This window comes from Dioscorea cayenensis, chromosome 20, assembly GCF_009730915.1.
Source record: "Dioscorea cayenensis subsp. rotundata cultivar TDr96_F1 chromosome 20, TDr96_F1_v2_PseudoChromosome.rev07_lg8_w22 25.fasta, whole genome shotgun sequence".
Taxonomy (NCBI): Eukaryota; Viridiplantae; Streptophyta; class Magnoliopsida; order Dioscoreales; family Dioscoreaceae; genus Dioscorea; species Dioscorea cayenensis.
Genome location: NC_052490.1, coordinates 16011042 through 16019219, shown reverse-complemented (window position 1 = coordinate 16019219; position 8178 = coordinate 16011042). Strand labels below are relative to the sequence as shown.

Here is an 8178-nt window from a genome sequence, read left to right as displayed (position 1 = left end):
TTTGCAAAAAAAGAAAACAAAAAAAGGACAATGAAAAGAAAGAAAAAAAATAGATAAAAAATAGATTGTTTAACTATGCATTGGGGGTGGAAAGTGCTACCATCTATGAAGTATAAAGCTACTCTCATGAGTCAAATACTAGTTATGCCATAATGAGAGAAAGAGCTATCTCATGGGATGAGTAAAAGCTACCACTCCGGTAGAAAGAGGTACCACCTCGAAAGTGTGAAAGCCACCTTAGCGCCCGCTTTAGAAAGGGCTACCTTAAAGGATGTGTGAAGCTGCTACCTTCTTTTTAATTTTTTTTACTTTTTTGTAGATAAATAAGTCCCTTATACTTAGAACTTTGAGGAGTATACCTTGTGTTGACTTGATTGAATTTACACACACTTACACGACTTCAGGTTTGTTGTTCTTTTTTTGATTCAAGTTTTTAGCTACAACATTGATTTTTCATATTTAGTGTTGAATTTCCCTTATTTATAGAATGCTCTCTTTGCATGTTTTGGTGAACCTAAGGCCAAAGCACTTCCAATATTTCCTTCGTATATAATTCATTATTTTAAATTTTGCTTGAGGACAAGCAAAAGCTTCAGTGTGAGGAAGTTTTATTAGTGCTTGTGTGATAAGAATGTGAAGTTTTTTTTCCTTATAATTAGCATTACTTTTATCAGGTTTTAGCGCTAATATGTGTGGATTTATATTACTTTCATGCGTATAGGGTTCTGAAGCAGAATGTTAAAGAAAGAAGCCAATGTAGGTCGTGAACACACTATTTTGAGGAAATCTTGAGAAGGTTCAAACGCGAAGTCATAAGTCGGGTTCAAGATGCAAGAATGTGTGCCAACCTCCTTGTATTCAAGTTAGCACAATGATTTGGAGGGGCACAAAGGCAGTTACATTCGAGAATCCTGGCTTGTGCATTGATAGCAAGATCTTCAATAATGAAGCCGTTTATTGAAGAAGCAAGGTGATCTACGATGTAAACGTGTGCCTGTTTACATTATCTTGATGAAAACATGGATTTGAGAGTGTTTCGGGCTGTTACTGTAGTAGGTTTTGTTCACGACTGGGCAAAAAAGTGAAGTTTAGAGAATCCACACGGGCGTGTTGACATTATCCATGCCCATGTGTAACTTCCACGAGCCCTAATGGAGAATCCACAGGGGCGTGTGGATGCCCGATTCCAGCCCAATTTAAAGCCCTTTTTCATCGCAATTTCATCATTATTTTCTCCATCGTTTCCCCAACTTTCAAGAGGGCTGTGGCTAGGGTTTTGAGAGGTATTGGCAAGGGTTTTGGAGTGGTTCTATGGCTTCTAACTCGTGCTCCATTTGAAAGAAGGTTATTAGGGGAGCTTTTGTCGGCACCGATCCGGCGAGGTGTGCCCTAGGCCGGACAAGGGGACCTTTAAAGGAGATGAGGACACTCCACAAGACTATCGACACCACTACCGAAGGGGTTTTTCTATGGATTACTTGTTTTTACATTCGATTTCAATGTTCATTGTAAATAGCTCCATGGAGAGCTAAACCCCCTAGTGGGTACTTGGATTTGTAGGATGAATTTGTTTCATTAAACCTTCTATTATGCTTTCATTAATTGATGTTTTATTTGAGCTCCAATCTTGACATCCACGGTTCATACTCCCCATGGCCACACAAAATCCTATACACATGATGTGGAGTCACTGATACTTGAAAATCCGCAGGCAACTGTCCATACTCCATTGTACTTGTATATGCGATATCGTACATGCCCATCCGAATCGAAAACTCAGTGACACTCATGGAAAATGTATGTCCGAATGCCTGTAACTGTATCGCCTCTGTAGTGTCAAATCTCCCATGCATCAGATGAAACTCAAAAGATGCTAGAACCTCATGCGTCAATGCGCGGTAAGCTGGCTCACAAATCGTCAGTAGTCTCCTCCAGCTTCCTACTGCTAGCATCTCAATAATCTCATCATCTAACTCGTCATCCCGCTGAATATTTCTTAGTACTTGCAAATCCACAAAACGAGTCTGACCAAAACCAAGTGCTGAAAGTTTCTCAAATCGAGTCTGATTCTCGGGATTTGAGAAATCCATGTGTATTGGCTAGGGTGGGGTGACTCTGAGATGCTTAACTTCGTTCTTCCTCACTCGAGGTGCCATATCTAGAGTACAAAAAGAGGAAAACGATCAAAGAAACTCAAAAACAGTATACTGCAGAATTCCACACGGCTTGTGAAAATCACCCACACCCGTGTGGACCTGTAGGGCCTGAAAACCCCAAACGGGTACACAACAATTCTCAAGAATTCAACTTAAAACCATGTCTAGACGCTTTCTAAACATGCACCATACATTTTTAAATGAAAATTCATGCTCATGAAGACATTTAATCCATGAAAAACAAGAGTTAGCGAAAGAAAAAAAGGTTACCGATGAAATAAATATGAAAAACTACGAAAAATCGGCACGATGTGCGACGAGAAATCCTCCTAAACCACGGTGATCGGTTGAGAAGATGATCGAGTAGTTTTTCGGTGACTGGAGATGAGGAATGAGACGGTTCACAAGGTTTTTAAGGAAAAAATCGCGTCTCTTGGAATTCTGTGCATTCACACGGGCGTGTGGAAATTGTCCGTGTGCCCCACTCCCATGGGGCCAGCCACACGCCCCTGTGGCTTCCCTGGACATCCGAGAAATATGGCAAGTGTTCTACATGCCCGTACGGAAATTCCGCGTGGGCGTGGACATTCACATGCCCAACTCACGAGGCGACCACACGCACCGTGTTTTTCTCGGGATGGAGAGAACTCCTCCGAAAGCATTTCACACAGGGCGTGGAAAATTCCCCCACGCCCGTGTGTAATTCACAAGGTCGCCTACAGGGGCGAGTCCACGGCCCTGTGTGCTCTTGGGATAATCTGCCCAATTCTGCAGGAATTCACACGCCCGTGCGGAAATTACCCACGGGTGTGTGAGCGATCGCATGGTCGTCTCACGGGGCAACCGCAAGCCCCTTGTGCCTTCTCCGGATGAACTCGCAATACAAATCCACGAGCGCATGCGAAATTCCATACACCCGTGTGTCTTCACCGGATGCCTTAGAAAAACCCTCGAGGCTCGCAGAAAAAATTTCTGAACATGTTCACACACTCAGAGCCTGCATAGAATGCATGTTTTACCAATTAAAAACATCGAATAAAGCTCAAATGACATAACTTTGCCAATTCCACATGAAAACACACGCTGAATATTCAAAGCCCACAAGAAAATCTCAGCACAAGCATCTAAAAATCAAGACAGCAACACTTAAGAAATTATTCATGCAAACGAACTAAACTAGAAAATATGAAAATAGTAAACACTTGGGTTGCCTTCCAAGAAGTGCTTGTTTAACGTCACTAAGCTTGACGTACCTTGTCTTACCTCACGGGGGTTCATGAATGAAAGTTGCCCTCTTACCCATGGCTTGAAAGCATGATGTGCAAAGTCTCTTGAGGGTCGAAGGTGAATTATCGGGCTTCGGACCACCTAACAATGATTCGTCCAACTTCTTCGGTTCACGTACATCTCCAATAGCCTTGGAGTGTTTCCGTGGCGTCTCCTAGCTCCTCTTCATTTTTCCCGGAGCACTTTCTTCAAGATCCCCGGGGTAGATGGTACTTCTTCTGTCGAACCAAGCATCATTACTTCTTCATAATCATCCTCTTGGTCGAACAAACCTTCATACGGATCCAGATTGAACATCTCCCTGCATGTATTCATCAACAATCTCATCGATGAGTGTCTAGAAAATATAAAAAGTATCATCGAAATCAAGAGAATGCTCGCATGGCTTCAAAGAAGGCGGTATGTGAGCTTGTCATCTCCAACTCTCAATGTTAGCTATCCGCCGTTCATGCCATTCAATGCTTTGGAAGTCTGCAAGAACGGTCTCCCAAGTATCAAGGGTACATCCGCATCCTTATCGACATCTAGCACTACAAAGTCAACCGGAAAAATGTACTTGTCCACCTTGACAAGCACGTCTTCAATGATGCCTCTCGGATGTCATACTGTTCGGTCCGCTAGTTGCAAAGTCATTCGAGTAGGTCTAGGCTCGCCCAAGCCTAGCTTTTGAAAGAAAGTGTTTGGCATGACGTTGATATTAGCCCCTGAGTCCGCCAATGCCATTTCCTCACCTAAATTGTCAATATTACACGGAATGATGAAGCTACCCGGGTTTTTCTTCTTGTTCAGCATGTTCTTTTGCAATACTGCCGAACATGAAGCATCTAAAGTCACTGAAGCACTCTCCTCCAACTTCCTTTTGTTGGTCAACAAGTCTTTCAAGAACTTCACAAACTTAGGCATTTGGGCCAATGCATCAACAAAAGGGATATTGATGTGGAGTTGCTTGAACAAACTCAGGAACTTCTTGTACTGTTCATCCCCTTGGTCATTTTTCAATCTAGAGGGATAAGGGATTCTTGGCTTGAAAGGTGGGGGTGCCACCTCTTTCTCTTTGCTTGTCCCCTCTTCCACCTCTATAACGTCGGGTGCGTGTTCTTTTGGCTTCTCACTTGGAAGCCTACCTTCAACCTCACGACCACTTCTCAAAGTGATCGCCTTCACATGCTCTCTAGGGTTGGTCTCTGTATTGCTCGGCAAGCTTCCATGTGGCCTTTTGGAGAGAGACTTCGCAAATTTGCCCCACCTGATTTTCAAGGTTATGCAAAGAGGCGGTGTGGTTGTGAAGTGTAGCCTTGACCGATTCAAACCCTCATATTTGCATTGCACAAATCTAGCCAAGTGCTTCTCTAAGTCAGTCATTTGGGTTTCCAAACCGGAGATTCTGTTTTCCACCTGAGGGGCTTGTTGTTGTTTGAAACCCAGTGGCCCCATGGCCTTTGTAGGGACCCCCGATTAATCCATGAGAAATTGGGATGATTCTTCCAACCCTGAATTGTAGGTATTGTTATATGGGTTTCCTTGAGGTCTCATGCCATTACCTACAAAATCAACATTCTCCACCAAGAACCATCACCAATAGAAATCGGGCAATCGGGAGGGAGCATGTCCTCCACCATACCCGTGTAATTAGTCACGGCCGACACTCTATTTGAAGTTAGAAGATCTAACTTCTTACTCAAACTCTCCACTTGAGCCGCTAATGAAGTTACCGCGATCTATTTCATGGAGACCGCCACTTTTTTCCTTCTTCCTAGTGTTCCATTGGTAGTCGTTTAACCCCATTTCTTCAATTAACTCGCCGAGCTTCATCGGGGTCTTGCTACCTAAAAGTGTACCTCCTGCCGCAGCATCCAAGAGTTGCCTTGTACTCGGGTTCAAACCATTGTAAAAAGGTTTGAATAATCATCCACTGGGAATCCTTGTTGCGGCCACTTTCTCAAGAGCTCCTTGAACCTTTCCCATGTCTCAAATAGAGACTCCAATTCCAACTAAACAAAGGATGAGATCTCATTACTAAACTTTGCGCATTTTTCCGGGAGGGAAATAATGGGCAAGAAAAACTTCTACCATCTCCTCCCATGTGGTGATCGATGCTCTAGGTAATGACTGTAGCCATTGCTTCGCTCTCCCTTTTAGGAAAAAAATGGGAAGGCTCTCAACTTGATGGCATCATCCGTTACTCGCTTTATCTTCGAGATATCACACACCCTGCGAAAAACTCTCTATATGACTGCTTTGGATCCTCATCGGCCAAAACCATTGAAGCGGTATGATTCGCAACATGTGGATGAATACCGACTTCAACTCAAAGTTCTGAGCTGTAATAGGGGGACGCACGATACTCGATTGTGTCCCCAACACTGAAGGTCTGGCATAATCGGACAATGTTCGCTGTTGCTCGTTCTATTCTGCCATGTTTTCAGATCCTTCCACTTCCAAATCAGCTAAATTAGACTGTTCTTGCACAAGCTCTTTCCCTTTTCTTCTAAGTGAACGTTCAAGCTCAGGATCTCCTTCAATCAATATTGAGGGATTTCCCTTGGGTCATAACCTGGAGCTGTACCCAAAAAGAAAGAAACAGAAATCAGAACGATGATAGAATAAGAAGATATGCAATAGAATGTATGGTGAAATAGCTAAGAAAACAAAGTGCAAAGTATCTCTAAATGGCTACTCCCTGGCAACGGCACCAAAAACTTGACAAGGTCCCCTTGCGTATATCCCAGAAGTGCACGGGTTTGTCGAAGTAATAATCCCGGATGAGTGGGTATCGAATCCACAGGGAGTAGGGAATAAAAACACTTAATTCGCTTCTTAGTTATGTGAAAGATTAATAGTGATAAGTGTGATAATGATTCAATTCTCAAAGGTAAAAGCAACAAGTAAGAGAGCACGAGTAAAGGAGAAGATAAGGCAATCGATAAAGATGGGGTACTCGGATAATGCTCATCCTAGGACGATCGCTTCAAGTGCAAGAACCCTCTATTATGCTTCCTAATCAATGCAATAGTGAGTCGTGGAAATCCTTCAATACATAGTCCCTAATCAAAGGTCAACTATGCCTAACTCCATATATGTCCCGGAGGAGAAATCGAACAATCTCAACACTTCGCACTTGCATAGAGTTGCAATGAGCTTTAGGGATTCCAAGTTATAAATCTCTTCCTAATTATAGACCTAACCCTTTGGTCCAGGTGGAAGGTCCCTAACCACGATTAAGCCCAAGATACTAAGATCATCTCAACACGTCACTCCGTTGCACTCGCAACTAAGCCCCAGCGGAGGGTCATCCCTTAGACCATTCACTCTATTATGGCCGCAAAGAACTCGAGGAATGGAGGTAGAATCTATCACGCTCTGAGGGGGAAAGGGGACGCCTCACTGCACTGCCGACTCAACCTATCAACCCTCTCCAACCTAGCTTTTGTCTAACACTCGTGGTGTGTCACTCACTCATAAGGTTACCAATAAGAACTCTCAACCCTAGTGTCACTCTAGGGGAAATGTTCATACAATCAAGCATTCAAGGTTGGAACTCACAATAAACATCAATTAATTGAAAGCATAATAAAGAGATTTCAATGAAACGAATACATCCTAGGGTTCACAAATACCCAAGTACCCACTAGGGGTTTAGCTCTCCATGGAGCTAAGTACAATCAAATAAATAGAATGTAAAAGCGATGAATCCATAGAAAAACCCCCTCGATGGTCGTGTCGATGGTCTTGTGGAGAGTCCTCTACTCGTTGTCCAAGGATTCCCTCGTCCGGTATAGGATACGCCTCGACGGAAGCTCCCCTACCAACCTTCTCCCTAAGGAATGATGATGTCGGAGCCATAGAACCTCTCCAAAACCCTAGCCAATACCCCTCAAAACCATAGCCGAAGCCCTCTCTCTGAAATCGTGGCTGAATCGGCTTTAAATAGGGCTGGAGTCGGGCGACTACACGGGCCTATGGATTTTTCACACGCCCATGTGGAATTTCCACACGGGCGTGGATAATTTCCACATGCCCGTGTGGATTCTCTGAATTCATGTTTTCTCGGCCGGCTTTGGACATTGCTGCTACAGTACTTTGGTACATTGCCCTGCTACAGTATCCGGCCTTGATAGCTTCCTGAATCCATACTTTCATCGGGGTAATGCAAACGGGCACATGTTCACGTCGTGGATCACTTGCTTCTTCAATGATAGACAAGTTGGTGGAGCTCTTGTTCTATGTTCATAAGTCAGAACGCTCGAGTGTGACTATCCTTGTGCCCCTCCAAATAGATGTGCTAACTAGAATACGAGGAGGTTGCACACACTCTAGCATCTCACACCTTACCTATGTCTTTGCGTTTGAACCTTAGCAAGATTTCCTCCAAAATCGGTGCATTGTGTTCCACATTGGCTTCTTTTCCTTTATACTCGGCCTCACAAGCCCACCCTGCACGAAAAGTAACATAAAAACACACATATTAGTGTAAAAACCCGAGAAAAAGTAATGCTCAACATAAGGAATGAACGGTTCACATTCATATCGCACAAGCACTTATCGGTGCGATTCCATCTAATGAAGGAGCGCTTGAAAAGCCGCTCCCCTGTCTATGGCACAATGGGGCGTGTTAAGCTAGTAAGGGTGAACCATTGTGTTTTTTAGTGAGAAGTTATCGAGCATGTTTTGAAATAAATGACATATGACGTCGAATTTTATGCTATAATGTGGGCTATCAAACACTGGAGGCATT

The 8178-nt window shown here is 43.6% G+C and overlaps 1 non-coding gene across 1 annotated transcript; it reads left to right on the top strand.

The window, feature by feature from the left end:
* Positions 1-5360: 5360 nt before the first annotated feature.
* Positions 5361-5467, top strand: LOC120252381. Its single transcript, XR_005533915.1, has one exon. It is a non-coding gene; the product is annotated as a small nucleolar RNA R71 (small nucleolar RNA).
* Positions 5468-8178: the final 2711 nt, after the last annotated feature.